Genomic DNA, 24448 nt, shown 5'->3' on the forward strand with positions numbered 1-24448 from the left:
TCACTCCTCTATAAAAATATTCACCCTTCAGAAATTGGCTGGAGATCCCAGGGGGTGGACACGGAGCTGTTCTCTGGGTTTGTTCCAGATCAATATTTGGGACACTAATATTAACAAAAAGGCTGCTGGACAGTCCCTCCCTGTGTGTCACCTGCCCAGTTCCAAGAGGGATCATTCCCTTCCCTCCTGCCTCAGGAATTGTGTCCTAAAAACCACAATTTTGGCTCATCTGTGCTGGGTGGGCTCAGATCCCCAGCACCAAACACCCTCCTAAAGAGGCAACAGCACCCACGGCCACAAAAAAACCCAAAAAAAAACCAAAAAAAAAAAAAAAAAAAAGGGAAATAAAAAAATCACTGGAGAAAGGATTAATGGGAAAACCAGTTTGGATGGAGTTGTGTTGCAAGAGGCAGCAGAGATCCATCTCCTGCTGATTTGGGATGGGATCTTGAGTCAGGAAAATTGCCTAAGACAGGGTGGTCGTCCGTACAGGTTTCTCCAGGTTGGGAAACGTCCCAACCCCAGCCTGGCTGTCATCACGGGGCTGACGAGCTCCCAAACCCGTTGGGCTCCTCGCTGTCCCCTCCACCTGCGCCCTGTCCCAGCGTCACATCTGGCTGGATCGGGGCAAGGTCTGTCAGCGGCTGCTGGTGACACCCCAGGATGGCTGGGATCGTCCCCACGTGTCCTTCACAAGGGCTGGAACCCCAAATTGGTGCCTTTTTCCCATCCTCCTGCACGCTGTGACCTCAGGGCAGGCCCTGGCCACTGCAGGGATGCAGGATCTGTCACTGTTCCCAATCTTAAGAGCTGCAAGAGCGTTTCAGAGGTTTGGATCAACACAGTGAAAACCCTGGAACCTTGGGCACATTTTTGGGGGGATTTTTCCAGCATCAGATCCTTGGGCACCGCTATTTTTGGGGGGATTTTTTCCAGCACCACAACCTTGGGCACATTTGTGGGGGATTTTTCCAGCACCAGAACCTAGGGCACATTTTTGGGGGGATTTTTCCAGAACCAGAACCAAGGGCACATTTCTGGGAGATTTTTCCAGCACCAGAACCTTGGGCACAGTCATTTTTGGGGGGATTTTTCCAGCACCTTGGGCACATTTTTGGGGGGATTTTTCCAGCACCAGAACCTTGGGCACATTTTGGGGGGATTTTTCTGGAACCAGAACCAAGGGCACATTTGTGGGGGATTTTTCCAGCACCACAACCTTGGGCACAGCTGAGGGATTTTTCCAGCACCAGAACCTTGGGCACATTTTTGGGGAGATTTTTCCAGCACCACAACCTTGAGCACAGCTGAGGAATTTTTCCAGCACCAGAACCTTGGGCACAGTCATTTTTGGGGGGATTTTTCCAGCACCTTGGGCACATTTTTGGGGGGATTTTTCCAGCATCAGAACCTTGGGCACAGAAATTTTGTGGGATTTTTCCCCACTCAAAGGTGGATGCTGCAGACAAAACCTGGGCAGCAGACAGGTAGAAGAATCCACAGGGCTAAGGTGCACGGGAATTAAGGATTTAGCTGGGAGTTAGCTGGGTATTGTCAGGGAATTAAAGGTTTACCTGCGTGTTGCAGACGGAGGCTTAAAGATTTTACAAACACACGAGATTTACAGCTCTCCCAAATTTCGACACCCTTGGGTTTACCCCGCCAGGGAGGATTTTCACCGGGTCTGGATAGTTTTCCTGATGAAACCTGGTGGCAAAGGTGGTGGGAATTGGGGCTGAGGCTTAACCCATGACCACGTGGCACCTGAAATCAGCCCAAAAACCTGAACCTGTCTGGGCTCTTGCAGAGATGGAGCCAAGTGGGATCAAACCCTAAAGCTGCACGAGCTAAGCCATGGCCTCAGTGTTCATTGCTGAGGAATCTTTGCATTAAAATATCTTTTCTCTCATCAAAAATCTCGGTGGTATTTCAGATTTTTGGGAGTGGGGCCATCCCTTCCACCAGCTCCTCCAGCAGCGATGGCTGGACCTTAAACCACACAACCAAGGCGAGCCGGCGGGGCAGCAAACCCTGCACATCCAACAGCCCCTTCCCAAACATTCCCAAAGATGTCTGGAACCTTGGGCACATTTTTGGGGGGATTTTTCCAGAAGCAGAACCTAGGGCATATTTTTGGGGGATTTTTCCAGCATCAGATCCTTGGGCACCGCTATTTTTGGGGGGATTTTTTTCCAGCACCACAACCTTGGGCACATTTTTGGGGGGATATTTCCAGAGCCAGAACCTTGGTGCTGGATTTGGGGGGATTTTTCCAGCATCAGATCCTTGGGCATATTTTTGGGGGATTTTTCCAGCATTAGATTCTTGGACACAGCAATTTTGGGGGGATTTTTCCAGCACCACAACCTTGGGCACAGATGAGGAATTTTTCCAGCACCAGAACCTAGGGCACATTTCTGGGGGATTTTTCCAGCACCACAACCTTGGGCACAGCAATTTTGGGGGGATTTTTCCAGCACCAGATCCTTGGGCATATTTGTGGGGGATTTTTCCAGCATTAGATCCTTGGGCACAGCTATTTTTGGGGGGATTTCTTCCACAACCTAGGGCACATTTTTGGGGGATTTTTCCAGCATCAGATCCTTGGGCACAGCTGAAGAATTTTTCCAGCACCACAACCTTGGGCACACTTTTGGGGGGATTTTTCCAGCACCAGAACCTTGGGCATATTTGTGGGGGATTTTTCCAGCATTAGATCCTTGGGCACAGCTATTTTTGGGGGGATTTCTTCCAGCACCACAACCTTGGGCACAGCTGGGGGATTTTTCCAGCACCAGAACCTAGGGCACATTTTTGGGGGATTTTTCCAGCACCAGAACCTTGGGCACATTTTTGGGGGGATTTTTCCAGCACCACAACCTTGGGCACAGCTGAGGGATTTTTCCAGCACCAGAACTTTGGGCACCGCTATTTTTGGGGGGATTTTTTCCAGCACCACAACCTTGGGCACAGCAATTTGGGGGGGATTTTTTCCAGCACCACAACCTTGGGCACAACAATTCTGGGGAGATTTTTCCAGCACCTGACAGAGCATGAAGAAAACCCATCCCAAACCCCCGACCAACCCAGGGCTGCCTGCCCCGCCTGCTATCAGCCGCCCATCGGCGATTGCAGCCGCTTGCATGCGTGGAGCGAGGCAGAGGTGCAGGAGCTGTGCAATTCCCAGCCCGGGGCGAGCGGCTCACCCACACCCCGGCAACGGGAGCTGCAGGCCGGCCCCGATGGAGGGAGGATAAAGCTGCCCTTACGTAACGCCCGGGGTTGCGCGGAGGAGCCGCGGCGGGAGCAGACTTGCTCTGGGCTGTGCCGGGATGGATCCGGGCTGGAATATCCCGGGATATCCCAGCACACCTCACCCTCCTGCCCTCCACGCTGGAGGTTCTGTCTGCATCCCAACCCCTTCCCAAAAAAGAGGGGTGAGCTGGGTTGTTTGTTGGCCGGGGTGGTTGTTAATAATAACTCGTGGTGCTCCAGTTTTCCCGAGCTCCCTGGCAGCGTTCCGCCGGGCCCGGTGATTTAGTGCAACTTAATTATTCCTGGCGTTTCATCACCTCTTGTTTTTGATGTCTCTGTCTCTGTCAGGGCCTCACCTTCGTGACTAAGAGAGCCAGGGAAACAAACTGCTGGAAAAGGGAGGGAAAGGGGGGAAAACCCTGAGCTGGAGGGTGCTTGGAGGCCAGGAAGGCTCAGGGAGGTGTCCCACGGGGATGCTCCGTGCATGGGATGGATGTGGATGGGGATGGAGCCCCTCACGGGGTGTGGGGGCTCTCACCCCAACCCACCCCGGGTTTCAAGCCTTGGCTGTCATTCCCAGGAGCAGAGGGAGCAGCATTCTGTGTCTGCCCCTTTCCCAGAAGGAAGGGATGGAGCTGGGGCTTGTGTGCCCCTTAAAGCCCTCAGTGAGGAGCTCACGGCTCCCCCGGCCCTGGCAAGTGTTGGATTTGCTGGATTTGCCTCCCAAAAACCTGGGAGCTGCCAGGTGGGGGCTGGTAATGGAATTCCTGTGGCTCCAAACCCTCCATCCCAACCATGGAGCCCAAAGAAGCCACGAGCAGGGCCAGGAGCAGCTCCTGGGACCGTGCCTTGAATCCACCTGGTACCCTCGAGGGGACACCTGGAACACGCAGGGGGACACGGGGAGGACTCAGGGATGCTCCAGGGAAGGGGGAATTCCAGCTTCAGGGCTGGCAGGGGGAGCAGAGCATCCTGCAGGGATGGGATGGATGGGGATGAGCACTGCCCCAGACCTGCTGGCTTTTCCTGAGAAATGAGAACCAGGAGCAGCTGGGATGAGGGGAGCACCACAATCCAACATTTCACACACAGTGGGAAAAGTGGGAAGAGTCCCTTGGAATGGCTAAAGAGTCGCTTTGGGCTGCAGAGAGGGGAGGGGATGAAGGACTGGGATACACCTTTGGAACTGGGGTGGGCACAGGTCTGGGAGGCAGGGCTGCAAGGTGGATATGGGACTGGGCACAGGGAATTGGCACTGGGATGTGGGACAGGGAATTGGCACTGGGATATGGAACTGGGATATGGGACTGGGATATGGAACTGGGAACTGGCACTGGGATATGGAACTGGGACACAGAACTGGGATATGGCTCTGGGATGTGGCACTGGGATATGGCTCTGGGATGTGGCACTGGGATATGGAACTGGGATATGGAACTGGGAATTGGCACTGGGATATGGAGCTGGGAATTGGCACTGGGATATGGAACTGGGAATTGGCACTGGGATATGGAACTGGGAATTGGCACTGGGATATGGCTCTGGAATGTGGCACTGGGATATGGAACTGGGAATTGGCACTGGGATATGGAACTGGGATATGGAACTGGGATACAGCTCTGGGATGTGGTACTGGGATATGGAACTGGGAACTGGCACTGGGATACAGCACTGGGATGTGGCACTGGGATGTGGAACTGGGACACGGAACTGGGATATGGCTCTGGGATGTGGCACTGGGACATGGAACTGGGATGTGGCACTGGGATAGAGCAATGGGATTGGCAGTGGGATGTGGCACTGGGATACAGTTCTGGGATGTGGCACTGGGATATAGCACTGGGATACGGCTCTGGGATGTGGCACTGGGATTTGGCACTGGGATACAGTTCTGGGATGTGGCACTGGGATATGGCACTGGGATTGGCACTGGGATACAGTTCTGGGATGTGGCACTGGGATTTGGCACTGGGATTGGCACTGGGATACAGCACTGGGATGTGACACTGGGATTGGCACTGGGATACAGCACTGGGATCTGACACTGGGAATTGGCACTGGGATTGGCACTGGGATTGGCACTGGGATGTGACACTGGGATGTGACACTGGGATTGGCACTGGGATACAGCACTGGGATCTGACACTGGGAATTGGCACTGGGATTGGCACTGGAATGTGACACTGGGATACGGCACTGGGATGTGGCCCTGGAATGTTGCCTGGGATGTTCCCACTTTGGGCCACAGCAGGGCAGTCCAGCAGGTGTCCAACCAGAGCCCAGGATGCTCCTGGATCCCTTTGGGACCTGCCAGCCCCTCTCTGGCAGTGCCAGCCTGGCTCAGCATCCCAAAGATTTCACCCAACCCTGGGAAAACCCAGGCTCCACTCCAGGCCGTGCCAAACTCCGCGAAGCCGGGGGAGAAAGCCAGCAATTTTCACAAAAAGGAGGAGAGAGAGAGAGAGACACAGAGGATGAAAAAGGAAAAAAAAAAAAAATCCCACAGCATTCCCAGTATTTCCCTGTGTGTCTGTGGCCTGGCGCAGCCCTTCTGCTCACTGCTCTGTTTATCCATGACAGACAACTAATTAACATCGGAGCCTCTTGAAAGGTCTTTTCAGAGGTAATGTTCTGACAGAGGATGTCAGTGAGGAGCAGTGATTTGTCTAAGCAGTGATCACATTGTTTCAGACTGAATGAGGTGAATATTAAACTGCTTTAAATGCACTCTTCATAAAGCACTAATTACATACTCCCGGGGGAGTACGGGCAAGGAATACTAAACAGCCGAAAAGTCAACAGAGTGCTTTTTATAGTATGTTGCTGGGTTCTGTGTTTTTCTGTCTTTCTTTCTCTCTCTCTCTCTCTCTCTTACAGTAAAATCACAGCACGCTGAAGAATACACATTTATAGCACAATGCTTCACATCTAATTATATGGCAATCATTAGTTTTAACCTGGGTGTATTATATTTTCTTTGATATATCGTGCCCCCCGGCATCTCTTTGCATAGAACACTTCCAAAAGCATTTTCTCCCCTCCCTGGAAAAAAAAATGTGCTTTTTTTCCTCCTTTCCAGCGTTATATATTTTTTTTTTCCTTCCCCCTAAACAAATTTTTTTTTTTTTTTTAAATTGGCAGGAATAAAAAGGGGTAAAAAGAGGGGAGGAGGAGAAATCCGTTTAATCCAAATAAGAACCTGTTCCCTCCCTCCTGGAATCATGCACTTTATTATTACCAAGGTAACTCCACTGGGGTTTTAAAGGGGAAAGGAAACACAGAATGGGCCATTAATGAATTCCTGCAGATCCTGCTGCACTCCTGGTCTGGCTCGGCCAGATTTCCTGATGGGGGGAACAACTACTCCATGAATTATTTATTTTTTTAATAGCACAACTTGGGCGGAGGGGGGGAGATTGAAGTAACCACAAATAAATCCTCCCTGCGCTGAAAAACCTCGCGATCTTCTCATGCAAGAAGTGGAAAAATGAAATAAAAGAGCAGCGTGTGACAGGCCTGGGTGTCCTCAAGGAACCTGCTGCTTCCTCCTGGGAAAGCATGGGAAAGCTGGGAGGAGGTGGTGGGGACACAGATGAGGGGCATGAGGGCTGTTGGACCATAAATATTCCCCTAAATGCTCGAGGTCTGCCTCAAAAGCACGAGGTGTGGCTGAAATTTGTGAGAAACACGGAGGATCTGCCTCAAACCGCAACTTTGCTGCCTCCCAGCACATTCCAGGGGGTCTGAAGGGGCTCCAAGGAAAGGGAGATGGAGTTTCCATCCGGAATTTTAGCGCCAGGACAAGGAGTAGCGGATTCAAACAGAAAGAGGGGAAATTTAGCTCAGATATATGGAAGGAATTCCTCCCTGGGATGGAATTCCCAGAGGAGCTGGGGCTGCCCCATTCCCAAAGTGCCCAAAGCCAGGCTGGAGCCCCCTGGGATGGTGGGAGGGGTGGGATGGGATGGGATTTAAGGTCCCTTCCAACCCAAACCATTCTGGGATTGAAGGACTCTAGATGCCCAGGGCTGGCTCCATCAATGTGGGGCCTGGCTCAGGGTAGGAGCTCAGGGTAGGGGTCACAAACAGGAGTTGTGGCTCAAATAAATTGAGCTGGATTCACATGCACAGGTCAGAGCTCAAAAGCAGAGGCCATAGAATTGCAGAATCATGGAATTGTTCCACTTGGAAAAACCCTCCAAGGTCACTGAGTCCCAGCTGTGCCCAATCCCCACCTTGTCACTGAGTGCCACTGAGTCCAACCCCTCCTGGGCTGGGCACTCCAACCCTCCCTGGGCACTGCCAGGCCCTGAGCCCCTTTCCATGGGGAAATTCCTGCTGTGCCCACCCTGAGCTGCCCTGGCCCAGCCTGGGGCCGTTCCCTCTGCTCCTGTCCCTGTTCCCTGGAGCACAGCCCGACCCCCCGGCTGTGCCCTCCTGGCAGGAGCTGTGCAGAGCCACAAGGGCCCCCTGAGCCTCCTCTGCTCCAGGCTGAGCCCCTGCCCAGCTCCTCAGGGATTCTCCAGCCCCTTCCCAGCTCCTCAGGGATTCTCCAGCCCCTTCCCATCTCCGTTCCCTGCCCTGGATTCCCTCCCGCCCCAGGACCGTCCCTCCGTCCATCCCGAGGGCGCAGCTCCTCCTGCCACCGACACTCTGTCACCGCTGTGTCACTCCAAGGCCACCCCACGAGGCCGTGGATGCTCTGTCCATGCCCCCACACCCCGTTCCCAGGGTCAGTCCTGCTCCACGTGCCGCCAGGTGCCCGCAGATGCGGGCAGGAGCGTCGGGAACGTCGCACGGAGCCGGCGCTGGCTGGGCCCTCCCTTTGAGGTGCAAACTTCCTCGGGAAGGAAGAGTCATGCAGCCTTTAGAGGTTTTTTTTTTCTTCTTCTTTTTTTTTTTTTCCCCCTTTCCTTTAAAGAACATGAAAGAATCTGATAATTACTTCTATCTACCACCCAACTGTACTAATTACCAACCTATTTCTTCACAGTATGACAGACACAGGCTCTCCAAAACACATAGAGATAAATTAGCACTAATTGGTTTTCCTCTGGCTGTTTGAATTAGTATTTAAAGCTCCAATTACAAAGCAGAATAATTACTATTAATGTCCTGTCGCAGTACAAAAGGCAGATATCTCCAGCGAGTCCAGGTGTATTATTACACCGATTACAGAATATTTAACCTGGCTCGTTAAGACAAAGACATGGGAAACTTTAAAAAGAGGGGGGAAAAATAAAAGGGAAAAGAAAAACCACAGATGGTGGCAGGTCCCTGCAGGGGATGGATGGGGGGGGGTCTTTGAAACCTGGGATGAGAGAGGTACGGGAAGGAGAGAGGGAAGAAGAGCAGAGAAGGAAAAGAGGGGGATGAGAAAAGAGCAATTCTGTGGGAAAGCAAAGGAAATTTGGGGGGGTGAGGGGGATGCAAGTGCTGCTCTCCCAGGCAGAGTCCAGAGCACAAAAGGCAGAGTGTGGTGCTGGAGTGTCCCAGGGGTCATGACCCAACGCCTTCCTCCTCCTCCTCCTCCTCCTCCTCCTCCTCCTCCTCCTCCTCCTCCTCCAGGAGGTTCCACATCCCTCGGAAGAGGAGCAAACCCAGCTCTGGAGCCAGAACTGCCCCACAGGATGGAGGTGGGAAGGGGCAGGGACAGGACAGGCAGGAACATTCCAGGAGCTCCCCCATCCCGGTGATCCCAAGGGTCAGGAAGGGTCAGGAACATCCCTGGAACATCCCTGGAACATCCCTGGAACATCCCTGTTCCCAACAGCTCCTCCATCCTGGTGATCCCAAGGGTCAGGAAGGGTCAGGATGGAACATCCCTGTTCCCAACAGCTCCTCCATCCCGGTGATCCCAAGGGTCAGGCAGAATCAGGATGGAGCATCCCTGATCCCAACAGCTCCTCCATCCTGGTGATCCCAAGGGTCAGGAAGGATTGGGATGGAACATCCCTGTTCCCAGGAGCTCCTCCCTCCTGGTGATCCCAAGGGTCAGGAAGGGTCACGATGGAACATCCCTGCTCCCAACAGCTCCTCCATCCTGGTGATCACAAGGGTCAGGATGGAACATCCCTGTTCCCAACAGCTCCCCCATCCTGGTGATCCCAAGGGTCAGGATGGAACATCCCTGTTCCCAACAGCTCCCCCATCCTGGTGATCCCAAGGGTCAGGATGGAACATCCCTCTTCCCAACAGCTCCCCCATCCCAGAGATCCCAAGGGTCAGGATGGAACATCCCTGTTCCCAGGAGCTCCTCCATCCCGGTGATCCCAAGGGTCAGGGAGGATCAGGATGGAACATCCCTGATCCCAACAGCTCCTCCATTCTGGTAATCCCAAGGGTCAGGAAGGATTGGGATGGAACATCCCTGCTCCCATGAGCTCCCCCATCCCAGTGATCCCAAGGGTCAGGAAGGGTCAGGATGGAACATCCCTGATCCCAACAGCTCCTCCATCCCGGTGATCCCAAGGATCAAGATGGAACATCCCTGTTCCCAACAGCTCCTCCATCCTGGTGATCCCAAGGGTCAGGATGGAACATCCCTGTTCCCAGGAGCTCCTCCAACCTGGTGATCCCAAGGGTCAGGATGGAACATCCCTGTTCCCAACAGCTCCTCCATCCTGGTGATCCCAAGGGTCAGGAAGGGTCAGGATGGAGCATCCCCGTCCCTGCACTGCCATCATCCCACCCCAAATGCTGTAGGCCTGGGCTGTGCATCCAGCTGGGAACACACAGCCCCATCCCTGGTCTGGCTGTGCCATGCCACCACGGGGACAGTGCCACCACGGGGACAGTGCCACCATGGGGACAGTGCCACCATGGGCACAGTGCCACCACGGGGACAGTGCCACCATGGGGACAGTGCCACCATGGGGACAGTGCCACCACGGGCACAGTGCCACCACGGGGACAGTGCCACCACAGGGACAGTGCCACCATGGGGACAGTGCCACCACGGGCACAGTGCCACCACGGGGACAGTGCCACCACAGGGACAGTGCCACCACGGGGACAGTGCCACCACAGGGATGGCACCACGCTCTGCCTGGCACTGGGTGGTCCCTCCTGGTGCAGGGGGGACACGGGGTGACTCCTTCCTCCTCCCCCTTCATCCATCCCTGGAAAATCTGAACTGTGGGATTCCTCTGGGCTGGGTTACCCACACCTGCAGCCCCAAGGGAGACTCCAGAACCTGCAGGTTCTGGACCTCCAGGACAGCCTGGGGACAGGAAGAAAAGTCATTTTGGGGAGTGAAAGCTGTGGCTTTACCCCCCCAGTGCTGGCAAACAGGGGACTGCACATCCCCCTGCCAGCCACCATCCTCTCCATGTTTCCCAGATTTGCTTTTCCCAGCGTTCCATCGCTCCAGGGCTGGCAGGGCTGGCGGGAGGGACAGCCCGGCAGTGCCCTCTGGTGCTCCCCACCCCTGCCACCCTCCTGGCCCTGCCCCGGGGTCCCCCCTTTCCATGGGGCACCCCCACGGGGCTGCTCTGGCCGGGGCAGGGGACGAGCCGCCGGAATCTTCTCCCGTGGGGCCGGGAGCTGCCCGGGCATCCCCATCCCGGGGAGGGATCCCGGGAGCAGGGGCAGCTCCTGCCGCGGCCGGGGGGTGCTGTGGGTGTGTGGGAAAGAGGGGAGGACGGGGAGGGATTTCTTTTTCCGAGCGAAGGTGGGTGGCGTGCGGGGATGCCAGCTGGCGATGGGCTCTATTTCTACTGACAAGGCTTTACCCTGTAGGTGTGAGGAATTCCAATTAAATATTCAGCCTATTTGTCTGTGTGTGGGAGAGGGTTTGCTGTGCAGGAGGAAAGCCTCACATTCAGCTCCGGAGCTAACCATTAAGAGAGAAATTAGCTCAGTTCATCAAGGGAAGCCAGCCGAGGGTTTTCCCTCGCTCTCCTACCTTGTTCCGTCCCTCTCGTTGAGGAACAGCGGGGAACGTTCGGCAGGGGAGCTCTGAGCCCTGCACCGAGAGCCAGCAGCACTTCCCAGGCCGGGAAAAGTCATTTTTTCCCCCTACCTGGGGGAAACGATCCCGGCTCAGCCCAGCCCAGAGGCTGCCGAGGGAGATCGATGCGGCGGGCGAGGGCTCGGAGGCGTTGGGCACTGCGGATTTAATTGCTCTCGCATTTACCGGCCACCTCCTTGCCCGAGCCGTTCACAAGACACTAATTAATCACTGCCAAGCCAAAGCTCTCGCTTCTAGATGATCTTTTTAAGGTGGGAATGCCCCGTGAGAGTTGGTGCCTTATCGATGAGGGGCCCTTTAGCCGGATCGATGGGGCTGCAACGATCGTCCCTCGCCTCCCCTGCGGGTTTGGGGTCGGGTTCAAGGCAACTGAGAGGCTCCAGAGGGAGGAAAATCCCTCAGGAATACACCCAGACCATCAGCTGAGTGAGAGATTGGGGTGAAAAATGATATTTCAGTATCAGGATGCTCCTCAAGCAGCACTGGGGCAAAGGCAGGATTCTGCACTGGGGGAGTTTGGGGGAGAACTGTGCTTCCAAAAAAAAAAAAAAAAATTAAAAAAAAAGCCACCATGGAGCTGATTTCACCGTTTTCTGGAGCTTGACGTGTTTTTGCCCTTTTGAAATAACTTTCCATCTCAGAATACCCAAATTTTAAATAGAACCTAAAGTGACGAGAATAAAAAAAAAAAAAAAAGAGAAGAAGAAGATGACTTTTTCATGAAACCACAAACGATATCCTGTTTTCCTGCTCTGTTTTGAGGAAAAGAAGTTGTTTCTGACGGGAATGAAGCTGTAATTTCCTTCTCCTGAGGGAAGGCAAACGTCCAGGCTCCCCCAGATGAGGGGCACTGGGGGGGACTCAGGTCCTGGGACCCCACTCTCCACATTTTAAATACAAAAAAACACCTTGAAGTTGAAACTAAATATATTTTGGAGGAAGATGAAGTGATGGGCTGCTATGAGAGGGGGATGGGACATTTAGGGGGGTGCCAGTGCTGCTCTGTCCCCTTGGCTGGTCAAACCAGACCATGGTGCTTGGCCCTGCTGGGAGGAGGAACTGGTTTTACAGGGCTTAAAATCCTCACTGGGAATTTCAGGCAGGAAAACGAATCCTTTGGTCCAAGTCCAGCCCTGCTGCCTCCAGACCCAGGCTGTGTGGAGACTGTCCTGCCATCCCTGGGACAGACATCCCAGCCCTGGGACAGACATCCCAACCCTGGGACAGACATCCCAACCCTGGGACAGACATCCCATCCCTGGGACAGACATCCCAACCCTGGGACAGACATCCCAACCCTGGGACAGACATCCCAGCCCTGGCACAGACATCCCACCTCTGGGACAGACATCCCAGCCCTGGGACAGACATCCCAGCCCTGGCACAGACATCCCAGCCCTGGGACAGACATCCCAGCCCTGGGACAGACATCCCAGCCCTGGGACAGACATCCCAGCCCTGGGACACGGCCACCAGGGACTTTCCTGGTGCATCTGAGAGTTCCAAAGTTCATTGGGAGGGAAGAGCCTTGCCTGGATCCCGTGGGATGCTCCCAGCCACGCTGAGCTCCCCAGCCTCCTCCCCCCCACAGGATGCAGGGATCCCTGCCCCCTCCCCAGGCTGCAGAGGGAAGGAAGGACTTTTCCTACCCCTTCCCAAGCATGGGAGGCAGGGATCAGCTTTCCTACCCTTTTCCTCGTGCATGGAAGTCAGAGAGGAGCTTTTCTACCCTTCTCCATCCCCAGGATTCAGGGATGAGCTTCCCTGACCCATTCCATACTGCAGAGTGAAGGAATGAGTTCTCTTACCCCTTCCCACACACGAGATTCAGGGATCTGATTTCTTACCCTCTTCCCCATATTCAGGAGTCAGGGATCAGCTTCCCTACCCTACACAGGAGTCAGGGATGAGCTTCCCTACCCCATTCCATCCCCAGAATTCAGGGATGAGCTTTCATAACCCATTCCATCCCCAGAATTCAGAGATGAGTTTCCCTGCCCCTTTCCATCCCCAGGATTCAGGGATGAGCTTCCCTGCCCTACACAGGAGTCAGGGATAGGTTTCCCTACCCCATTCCATCCCCAGGATTCAGGGATGAGTTTCCCTGCCCCTGCCCTACACAGGAGTCAGGGATGAGCTTCCCTGCCCCATTCCATCCCCAGGATTCAGGGATGAGCTTCCCTGCCCCATTCCATCCCCAGGATTCAGGGATGAGCTTCCCTGCCCCATTCCATCCCCAGGATTCAGGGATGAGTTTCCCTGCCCCATTCCATCCCCAGGATTCAGGGATGAGTTTCCCTGCCCCATTACATCCCCAGGATTCAGGGATGAGTTTCCCTGCCCCTTTCCATCCCCAGGATTCAGGGATGAGTTTCCCTGCCCCATTACATCCCCAGGATTCAGGGATGAGTTTCCCTGCCCCATTACATCCCCAGGATTCAGGGATGAGTTTCCCTGCCCTGCCATCCCCAGGATTCAGGGATAAGTTTCCCATCCCCTTCCATCCCCAGAATTCAGGGATGAACTTCCCTGCCCCTTTCCATCCCTAAGATTCAGGGATGAGTTTCCCTGCCCCTTTCCATCTCCAGGATTCAGGGATGAGCTTCCCTGCCCTGCTATCCCCAGGATTCAGGGATAAGTCCTTTCCATCCCCAAAATTCAGGGATGAGCTTCCCTGCCCCTTTCCATCCCCAAAGTTCAGGGATGAGCTTCCCTGCCCTATACAGGATTCAGAGATAAGTTTCCCTACCCCTTTCCATCCCCAAAATTCAGGGATGAGCTTCCCTGCCCTGCTATCCCCAGGATTCAGGGATGAGTTTCCCTGCCCCTTTCCATCCCTAGGATTCAGGGATGAGCTTCCCTGCCCCATTACATCCCCAAAATTCAGGGATGAGTTTCCCATCCCCTTCCATCCCCAAAATTCAGGGATGAGTTTCCCTGCCCTGCCATCCCCAAAATTCAGGGATGAGTTTCCCTGCCCTGCCATCCCCAAAATTCAGGGATGAGTTTCCCTGCCCCTTTCCATTCCCAAAATTCAGGGATGAGTTTCCCTGCCCCTTTCCATCCCCAAAATTCAGGGATGAGTTTCCCTGCCCCATTCCATCCCCAAAATTCAGGGATGAGTTTCCCTGCCCCTTTCCATCCCCAGAATTCAGGAATAAGTTTCCCTGCCCTGCCATCCCCAGGATTCAGAAGCCTTACAGAGTTTCTCATCAATCCCAAATCCTGACACTTTTATGAGGCACAAAACACCTTTTTGGGGCCGAGCATCCCCTCAAGGAGCAGAACCCCTCGGGGGACGAGCCCTGCACCTTCCCCATCCCACAGCATCACCCTCCTGTCGGGACCACCACCCGTATTCCCATCCACACGATTCTTTTAATTCCTCCTAAAACCCAAACCCGGGGACTCCATAGCAACCCGCAGCTCCGGGGTCTGACTCCAGCGCTTCTCTCGGCGCTGTCACTTCGTTTCAGGCTACCCCCGGGTAGGTGTGAGGAACTCCAATTAAGCATTCCGCTGGCTCCCTGTGTGGGGGGACAGGCTCTGCTGTGGAGGAGGGAAGCCTCGGCGGTGACTAATCGCTCAGACACCGGGTGTCTGTGGCACCAGGGGAGGGCAGGCAGAGGGTTTTCCTTCACCGTGCAGCTGCCTCTGCATTCCCTTTTCGGGAGCGATCGCGGCTCCCCGCCGGGCTCGGGGGCTCCCGGGCGGAAGTTGGAAAGATCCCAAGCATCTTTCCGGCGGTGCCGCCGCTGCTGCTGCGGATCTCTCTGCTGCCGCAGCCTTCGCTGCTCTGCCTCGCACAGCCCCAGGGGAACTTTTTCCCAGGGAAAAAAAAGCACATTCCTGGGGTTTGAAGGTGCTCCGCGCATCCCCTGCCGTGGAGCGGAGGTCGGGGCTTTGGTGGCCTTTGGATGAGCATCCTCAAATTTTGGTTGAGCACCGTTAAATGGGTGAGCATCCTCAAATTTGGGTGAGCACCGTTAACTGGGTGAGCATCCTCAAATTTGGGTGAGCACCGTTAACTGGGTGAGCATCCTCAAATTTGGGTGAGCACCGTTAAATGGGTGAGCATCCTCAAATTTGGGTGAGCACCGTTAAATGGGTGAGCATCCTCAAATTTGGGTGAGCACCGTTAAATGGGTGGGCATCCTCAAATTTGGGTGAGCACCGTTAAATGGGTGAGCATCCTCAAATTTGGGTGAGCACCGTTAAATGGGTGAGCATCCTCAAATTTGGGTGAGCGCCGTTAAATGTGGGTGCTGAGCCCCAAAATGAGTATTTGGCTCTTGCCTGGGGAGCGGAGCAGAGGATCCCACCCTCGGCCACCACTCCAGTCCTGACTGGGACGTGACAAATTGGCCACCGCGAGGTCACCACCACGAGCCCCATGCAAACAGCGCTTCCCACGTCCTCCCGTTCCCTATGGAAAATCCCAGCTCCACGCGCGCAGCTGGATGAGGAGCCCCGAGCCCCCCAAAACTGCTCAGAGAGTCAGGACAGGACACCCCCCTGAGTGACACCGACGGGTGGGACACGCGTGGCGGTCCCAGCCTGGCGACACTGCCCCACTCCAGGGGGACACGGAGGCTCTTCCCCAGCCTTGGCAAGCGGCTGCCCGAGCCGGGGCGAGGGGCGGGAGCGGGCCCGGCCCAGCCGGCGGCTTCGCCCCCGCTCCCCGGGGAGGCGAGAAGGGGGCCGGCGGCCGCCCCCCGCCACCGCCGTGGGCAGCGGCAGGATGTGCTGTCCCTCCCCTGCACTTCCCAGCGAGCACTTTACATAACTTCTGCTGCTTAGTCACAGCTTCGACTCTTTTTTTTTTTTTTTTTTTCCTTCCCTTTCCCTTTTTTTTTTTTTTGGAGCGATTTTCTCAGCCGCATCAGAGCGCGAGTCATTTCGGCAAGGGAAGTCCCTTCCTTTCTTCCGTTCCCTTGGTAACTGCACAAATTTGCTCTTCAAATGATTCATGACCGGGGTGCTGTAGGAGTTCCCTCCTCCAACACAAATCGCTCCCACACAACCACACATGCCCGATTAATCATTGATCGGTGTCTCTTCCGCAAGGTACGCCCGGCCCCGCCGCTCTGCTCCGGCCACCGCCGCGGCCACCGGGATGCTCCTGAGCTCCCTGGATGCTCGCAAGTGTCCCAAAGCAGCGCACACGGGCAGGAGTTTGTAAGAAATCCCATCCCCGGACAGGTTTTACAGGCTGTAAATGGAATTTTCCCGTGGTGGTGGGACGGGGTGGTGACAGGAGCCAGCGATGGGGTCGGAGCTCGGCGCTGCTGATGGAGACAGATAAACCCTCCCTGAACCCCCAACTGCATCAACTTTATTCAGGATCCGAGTTCTGATTCCAACCCAAACTTCCTCAGATTAAACAGAGGGACAACTGAAACGGCAGAGGGTCACTCCCATCATGACCATGATGGAGGGATAGAACCCAGCACCAGAAAAAAGCCAGAAAAGAGCCAGAAAATTCCTTTTTGTACCCCTGGTAAGCGAGGCCAAGAATCATCCCAGGGCCTCACACACACCTGCACCCGCACAAGGAAGCAGCTTGGGATGGAAGTGGGAGCTTGGCTGCCAGGAATACCTCAGCTGGAAAATAAAATTAATCTGTGAAATCTCTCCCTGCCATCTTTTTTTTTTTTTGGTAGGTTTTATCTGATTTATTCTCTCCTCGTTATGAGGAGCTAATTAACAAACCATCGTTTAAATAAACAGCAGCCAGAGTGTTTGTAACCTTGGCTTTATTGAATTGTGACAAATTAGTAGCCTCTGCATGTTAAATGAAACAGAAGCATCGTGGGGAAAAAAACCTGAATTCCCATCTAGATAACGATCCTTGCTGTGGACACGGAGCAGAGGGAGCAACTCCTGGCCAGTGTGGAAAATCCCAAATAACCCCCAAACCTGGCAGGCTCTGTGGCTTCACCCTGAATTCATCCCTAGGGAATGGCAGGGTCAGGACGAGGCTGGGGTGTGGATAAATCCCAGCAGCTCCAGGAGCCTCTGGAGCCATCGTTAACACCCCTGTTCGTCAGGGATCCCTGATAATCATCCTAAAAGGCATCCCAGGAGGAGGGAGCAGCATTCCCAAGGGATGAGCCAGGGAGCAAAGCCATGGCTGCTGTCCCAGGCCAGCCCTACCCTCCCTCCCAGAAGGAAGGGAGATTTTGGGGTGCTCTCCCCCTTTTTCCTCCTCCCCAAATGCTGCAAGCAGCAGTCTCCATCCTCCCTGGCCCTGCTGCGGGATGGCCATTCCCAAAATTCAGCAGAGCCACGTGTGCTGTGCCAGTGGGAATAGCTCAGTGACAGCTCTCTCAGGGGCTTTGGGAGTGCAATTACCTGGGAGCGTTAATTACACTCCAGGTGAGCACAAAGCCGAGCAGGGCAGCTGAGCCAGCAGCTCCTGTGGGGTGGGAAGCAGTGACAGCAGTGGGATCAACCCTCAGCAGCCCAGCACCGATGGAATCATGGAATTGTTTGGGTTGGAAAAGCCCTCCAAGATCAGCCAGTCCAACCAATCCCCCAGCGCTGCCAGGGCCAGCTCCAAACCATGCCCCCAAGTGCCACATCCATCCACGTGGCTTTAAAATCCCTGCTGGAACAGTGACCCCAGCACTGCCCTGGGCTGGACAACCTTCACAGGCAAAAAAATCTGCCCAATATCCAACCTAGAGCTCTCCTGGCACCACTTCTGTCCTGTCATTTGACATCTGGGGGAAGAAACTGGTCCCTGCCCGTCCACAACCTCCTTCCAGGCACAGGATCTCCCTTCAAACATTTCTCAGGATGAGAAATTCATGAAATCAAGAGTGGTTTGGGTGGGAAGGGACCTGAAATCTCTTCCACTGTGCCAGGTTGCTCCAAACCCTGTCCAGCCTGGCCTTGGACACTTCCAGGAATCCACAGCTTCTCTAGGAAATCCATCCCAGGGCCTCACAGGGAAGAATTCCTTCCATAGCAGCTTGGAGAGCAAAGAAAACTTCCCCCTGAGCTGCAGTCTCTTTACTTACTTTGTGTTGTTTTTTGGTTTTTTGGTTTTTTTTTTAAATTTCTTTTATTAATAAAGGCTTCATTAACGAGCAACGACAGAAACTCACACCAGGGAACTGAGTATTCCGAGGAGCCAAGTCATCAATTAAACCAACATTTCCCTCTGTTCTTTCCCTTTCAAACCCTCGGTTTCATCACCAAAAAGCAGAGTCGAGAGGGCTCCAGCGAGGAGGAACAATAGCAGGGCACCAACTCCTACATCTGCCCCTTCTCCCCCTCCCAGCAAGGCGGGGATCAGCGATCCCACAATTCCAGGGATCCATGGGAACCATGGATGCTGCATGGCACAGGCAAGGAAAGCTGCCCCAGCACCTCAAATGTGGAAGCCCCCTGTCTGCAGGGTACCCAAAAGATGATATTTCCCCCCCTAGCATCAATTAATGATTAAAATCATTCCTTGCCCTGACTTTTTTTCTCCTGCTGGGATGGTGAATGCACCTGGATCACGAGTGCTTGGCAAAAGTCCCCCCAAAGTGTCCCTACAACTCTTCAACCAGCAGCTGAGGAGCTGGAAGGGCAGCAGCCAGCAATTCACAGCTGATCTCTCTGAATTTTGATAAATCCAGCATTCTGGAGAGGCTGGAGCCGAGTTCCATGTGCTCCAGAGGAAAAGTTTCCCGCAGAGCACATGTCCCTGTGGGATGGGGACGGAGCCAGGGGACAGGGCCACGGGCACGGGCGGGCAGCCCGCTCCCTGCAGCTCCATTTCCATCTTTCCCTGGTGCAAAAACCCCATAATTTTTAAGGTTAATAAAGCCCTTGTTTGCTTAAGACAGCACCTGTTTCTATGGTGACACTTGCAACCCGGAGCCTGTTTATCAACGGCGACGCCGCGCGCGGTGACAGCGCGGCCACCGCTGGGGAAGACACGGCGGGGAAGGCCAGCAGCGCTGCCAGCACCTCTGGGGACGGCGGTGCCACCATCCCTCTGCACCCAAAGGCGCCAGTGCCCATCCCTGGGATCCCCACTCTGCCCTACAACGCCACAGGAGGGGCTGGAGCTGCACCCGCAGTGGGGGAAGGCCGGGGTGAGCGATGGGTGGGAATGGCTCTCCTTCAAAAACACTGGATGCACTCCCCCTGTGCGACCCCAGAGTTGCCTGTGGCGGCTCCGTGCCTCAGTTTCCCCAGCCCCCTGCCCTGGGAAGGGGTTTGAGGGCGATCCAAGGGGCGCTGGTAGCGGCAGAGCCCGGCGGGTCCCGCTCGGTTCCATCCTGGCGCAGGATTTCTCCCGGCTGGCAGAACCCGTTTCCATAACGACTTTCTGTTACAAACATATTTTGATAAAAATAAAGTTAAAGCGGCGAGGCTTTAGTGGAGTACAAATTCACTGCTCTCGCCCTCCCCCTTCCTCCTCCCCGAGGAGGGGGAATAAAGATGGAAAGCTTTCCATTTGAAGGGCAGTATTTTCTCCCTTCTTTTTCTTTCCCCACTGAATACAAAATGGAAAACCTTGTTTACCAGGGATTTGCTGTAAACCGGTTCCGACTCTGCCTGGTTACCTGATGCTCTACAGTATGTACAGGATAATGTGATAAATTCATTTCCAATTCACTGCATTATCCTTTGAATATTTTAATGACTCATTGAATGGAGTAAAAAAAAAAAAAAAGAGAGAAAAAAAAAGCTATTTCAAATGAACAATTATGCTGCATTAGAGTAAAGGCTGATTATATTTAAACACTGCTTCCATGGATAACGGGACATATCGACCTCCGCCTATAAGAGCTAATTTGGCTCTTATCTCTAAATAATTTTACACTGCAAATTACCATGAAAACCTAAAGGGCTTTAAAAACATTCATCAAAAGATATTATTCCACTTTGTAGCAACATTTTTATTTAAATTATTTTGAATAGGAGTGAAAGCATCTCTCGTGTTTGACAATCGGAGCGGCGACGGAGCAGCGGCTGATAAGGAACGGCGAGCGGCGCCGAGGGGATGGGATGGTTCCATCCCCAAAACCCACCTGGGAGAGCAAATCCCGAGCCAAACCCCAAAGCTGGTGGCGTGCCAAAGTACTGCAGCACCCAGGAGTGGCATTTAGTGCTGCTGGAGCTGCTTCCCTCCAAACTGGGGGATAGCAAAGCCTGGGTGATGCCGGAGGGATGCCAGGGCGATGCGCAAGTGATGCTGGGGGGAGGCTGGGGTGACACCCAAAGGATGCTAGGGTGACACCCAAGGGATGCCGGGGTGGTACCCAAGGGATGCTGGGGTGACACCCAAGGGATGCTGGGGTGGTACCCAAGGGACGCTGGGGTGACACCCAAGGGATGCCAGGGTAACACCCAAGGGATGCTGGGCTGATACCCAAGGGATGCTGGGCTGATACCCAAGGGATGCTAGGGTGGTACCCAAAGGATGCTGGGGTGACACCCAAGGGATGCTGGGGTGATATTCAAGGGATGCCAGGGTGGTACCCAAGGGATCCTAGGGTGATACCCAAGGGATGCTGGGGTGACACCCAAGGGATGCCAGGGTGGTACCCAAGGGATGCTGGGCTGATACCCAAGGGATGCCAGGGTGGTACCCAAGAGATGCCAGGGTAACACCCAAGGGATGCTGGGGTGACACCAAAGGGATGCTGGGCTGATACCCAAGGGATGCTGCGGTGACACCCAAGGGATGCCAGGGTGGTACCCAAGGGATGCTGGGCTGATACCCAAGGGATGCCAGGGTGGTACCCAAGAGATGCCAGGGTAACACCCAAGGGATGCTGGGCTGATACCCAAGGGATGCTGGAGTGGTACCCAAGGGATGCTGGGGTGGTACCCAAGGGATGCTTAGGTGGTACCCAAGGGATGCTGGGATGGTACCCAAGGGATGCTGGGGTGACACACAAGGGATGCTGGGCTGATACCCAAGGGATGCTGGGCTGATACCCAAGAGATGCTGGGGTGATGCTGGGGGGAGATGGGGTGTTACCAAAGAGATGCTGGGCTGACACCCAAGGAATGCTGGGGTGGTACCCAAGGGATGCTGGGCTGATGCCAGAGTGACACCCATGTGATGATGAGGGGATGCCAGGGTGATGCCCAAGTGATTCCTGGGGGATGCTGGGGCAAAGCCAGGGCAATTCCCAGGTGATGCTGGGTGATACTGGGGTGATGCTGGGGGGATGCCCAAGTGACGCTGGGTGATATTGAGGTGATACCCAAGGGATGCTGGATGATACTGGGATGATACCCAAGGGATGCTGGGTGATGCTGAGGTGATACCCAAGGGATGCTGGGTGATACTGGGATGATACCCAAGTGATGCTGGGTGAAGCTGAGGTGATACCCAAGGGATGCTGGGTGATACTGGGATGATACCCAAGTGATGCTGGGTGATATTGAGGTGATACCCAAGGGATGCTGGGTGATACTGGGATGATACCCAAGTGATGCTGGGTGATATTGAGGTGATACCCAAGGGATGCTGGGTGATACTGGGATGATACCCAAGTGATGCTGGCTGATGCTGGAGTGATGCTGGGCAATACTGGGATGATGCTGGGTGATGCTGGGGTGATACCCTCGTGGTGCTGGGCAACACTGGGGTGACACTGGGGTGGTATCCAAGCACTGCTGGGCAATACTGAAGTGACACTGGGTGATACTGGGGTGATACGGGGGTGATACTGGGGTGATACTGGGGTGGTACCAAGCACGGCTGGGTTATTCTGGGGTGATGCTGGATGATACTGGGGTGATACTGGGGTGATACTGGGGTGGTACCAAGCACTGCTGGGCGATACTGGGCACACTGGAGTGACACTGGGCGATACTGGGGTGGTACCAAGCACTGCTGGGCAATACTGGGCACACTGGAGTGACACTGGGTGATACTGGGGTGGTACCAAGCACTGCTGGGCAATACTGGGCACACTGGAGTGACACTGGGCGATACTGGGGTGGTACCAAGCACTGCTGGGCAATACTGGGCACACTGGAGTGACACTGGGGTGATACTGGGGTGGTATTCAAGCACCACTGGGTGACACTGGGGTGGTACCAAGCACTGCTGGGCACACTGGAGGGACACTGGGCAATACTGGGGTGACTCTGGCTTGGTGCTGGGGTGACACTGGGCAATACTGGGGTGACTCTGGCTTGGTGCTGGGGTGACACTGGGCGATGCTGGGGTGACACTGGGTGATACTGGGTTGGTACCAAGCACTGCTGGATGATGCTGGGTGATACTGAGGTGGTACCCAAGCACTGCTGGGCACACTGCAGTGACACTGGGCGACACTGGGGTGACTCTAGCTTGGTGCTGGGGTGACACTGGGTGATACTGAGGTGGTACCAAGCACTGCTGGTCACACTGCAGTGATACTGGGCGATGCTGGGGTGACTCTGGCTTGGTGCTGGGGTCACACTGGGTGATACTGGGGTGACACTGGGGTGATGCTGGGTTTGTACCAAGCACTGCTGGGCAATGCTGGGCACATTGGAGTGACACTGGGTGATACTGGGGTGACTCTAGCTTGATGCTGGGGTGACACTGGCTGATACTGGGTTGGTACCAAGCACTGCTGGGTGATGCTGGGTGATACTGGGGTGGTACCAAGCACTGCTGAGCGATCCTGGGGTGACACTGGGGTGACACTGGCTGATACTGGGTTGGTACCAAGCACTGCTGGGTGATGCTGGGTGATACTGGGGTGGTACCAAGCACTGCTGAGCGATCCTGGGGTGACACTGGGCGATGCTGGGGTGGCTCTGGCTTGGTGCTGGGGTGATACTGGGTGACACTGGGGTGACTCTAGCTTGGTGCTGGGGTGACACTGGGTGATACTGGGGTGACACTGGGTGATACTGGGATGACTCTGGCTTGGTGCTGGGGTGACACTGGGCGATGCTGGGGTGACACTGGGTGACACTGGGGTGACTCTGGCTTGGTGCTGGGGTGACACTGGGTGGTGCTGGGGTGACACTGGGGTGACTCTGGCTTGTCGCTGGGGTGACACTGGGCGATGCTGGGGTGACACCGGGGCGCCAGTGGGCGCGGAGGCTCCGCCAGCCCCCCGGCACAGCGCCGGCCGCCCCATCCCTCCCGGAGAAAGGCACTTGCAAGCCCCTCTCTGCACCAAAGCAACAGAAGGTGTCATGTAAAGCCTACACGGTTATTTTAGAGCCAGTGTGCAAATAAGGCTGTCAGCTGAAGCTCCTCGGAGCCAAGACTCCCATATCCCCCCAAGGATCTGCATCTCAACGAGACACCATGTGGCTGAGCCCGCCGGCTCCGCACCCGGGTTTGGGGCTGGGGGATCGGGGAAACTCCTCCCAGACACGCCAGGACCCCCCCACCGCCCCCCCAGCCACGGGCACCGAGCTGAGGGGGGTTTGGTTCCCGTGTCCTCATGGGATGGGGATGGTTTTTGGTGGTTTATTGGGCATTTGTGGGATTTGGGGGATTTATCCGCGTTTCTGTGTGTGTAGAGGAGAGACACGTATACACACACCCACGGGAGATGGAGGGGATATATTTATCCCATCATTATAGGGATCATATCAATATATAGGTTTTATATAGAATATTGCATGGAATCAGGGAATATCTCACGTTGGAAGGGACCATCAAGAGCACCGAGGCCAAATCCCTGCTTGGATATGTGTGTTTATATTTATAAATGTATTTATCTCGTGATAAGAAAGCTTGAGGAATTGTTGGGGCTGGGATCCACCCCATCCCTGGCAGATAGGAAAAACCCTTTTCCCTCCCCAAAAATCTCCTTTTTCCTGCCCTCTTTCATGGCCTAACACAGAATTTTTGACCTTAGAGATCACAAATGGCATCGCCCAAACGCCAGGGGAAAAAAATCCCGCCTTCCATTTGTGCTGAAGGTTTGAATCCCACATTTCCCTTCTTTGCTTAAAGGATTTTACACTCCAAAAAAGAAAAAAAAAAAGAGGAAAACCACAATAATTAGCAAGAGGGAACGGCTCCGAAGGATCTGTGTACAGAAGGAAACACAGGAGCTTGGGCTCCTTTGCGTTTGGTAAATATTAAAATTAATGAGAGACTTTCAGGACCCTGTTGTTAGAAATGCAGAAGGGTTTTCTGTGAAGGATAAAAACACAAAACAACATAAAAAAAAAAAAAAACCCAAGCCCTGTACACAAATTCCTGCAATTATTCCCGATGCTTCCTATTTTTCAGCCAATTAT

At 54.5% G+C, this 24448-nt stretch overlaps 1 protein-coding gene across 1 annotated transcript in view; it reads right to left on the reverse strand.

Annotated features, from left to right (window-relative positions):
- PEBP4 (phosphatidylethanolamine binding protein 4) overlaps window positions 1-24448 on the reverse strand; it is a gene marked incomplete at its 3' end in the record, with an annotated part of 84221 nt that overhangs the window by 17422 nt on the left and 42351 nt on the right. The window lies entirely within an intron of this gene.

The sequence above is a fragment of the Fringilla coelebs genome (assembly GCF_963513975.1).
Source record: "Fringilla coelebs genome assembly, chromosome: 26".
NCBI lineage: Eukaryota > Metazoa > Chordata > Aves > Passeriformes > Fringillidae > Fringilla > Fringilla coelebs.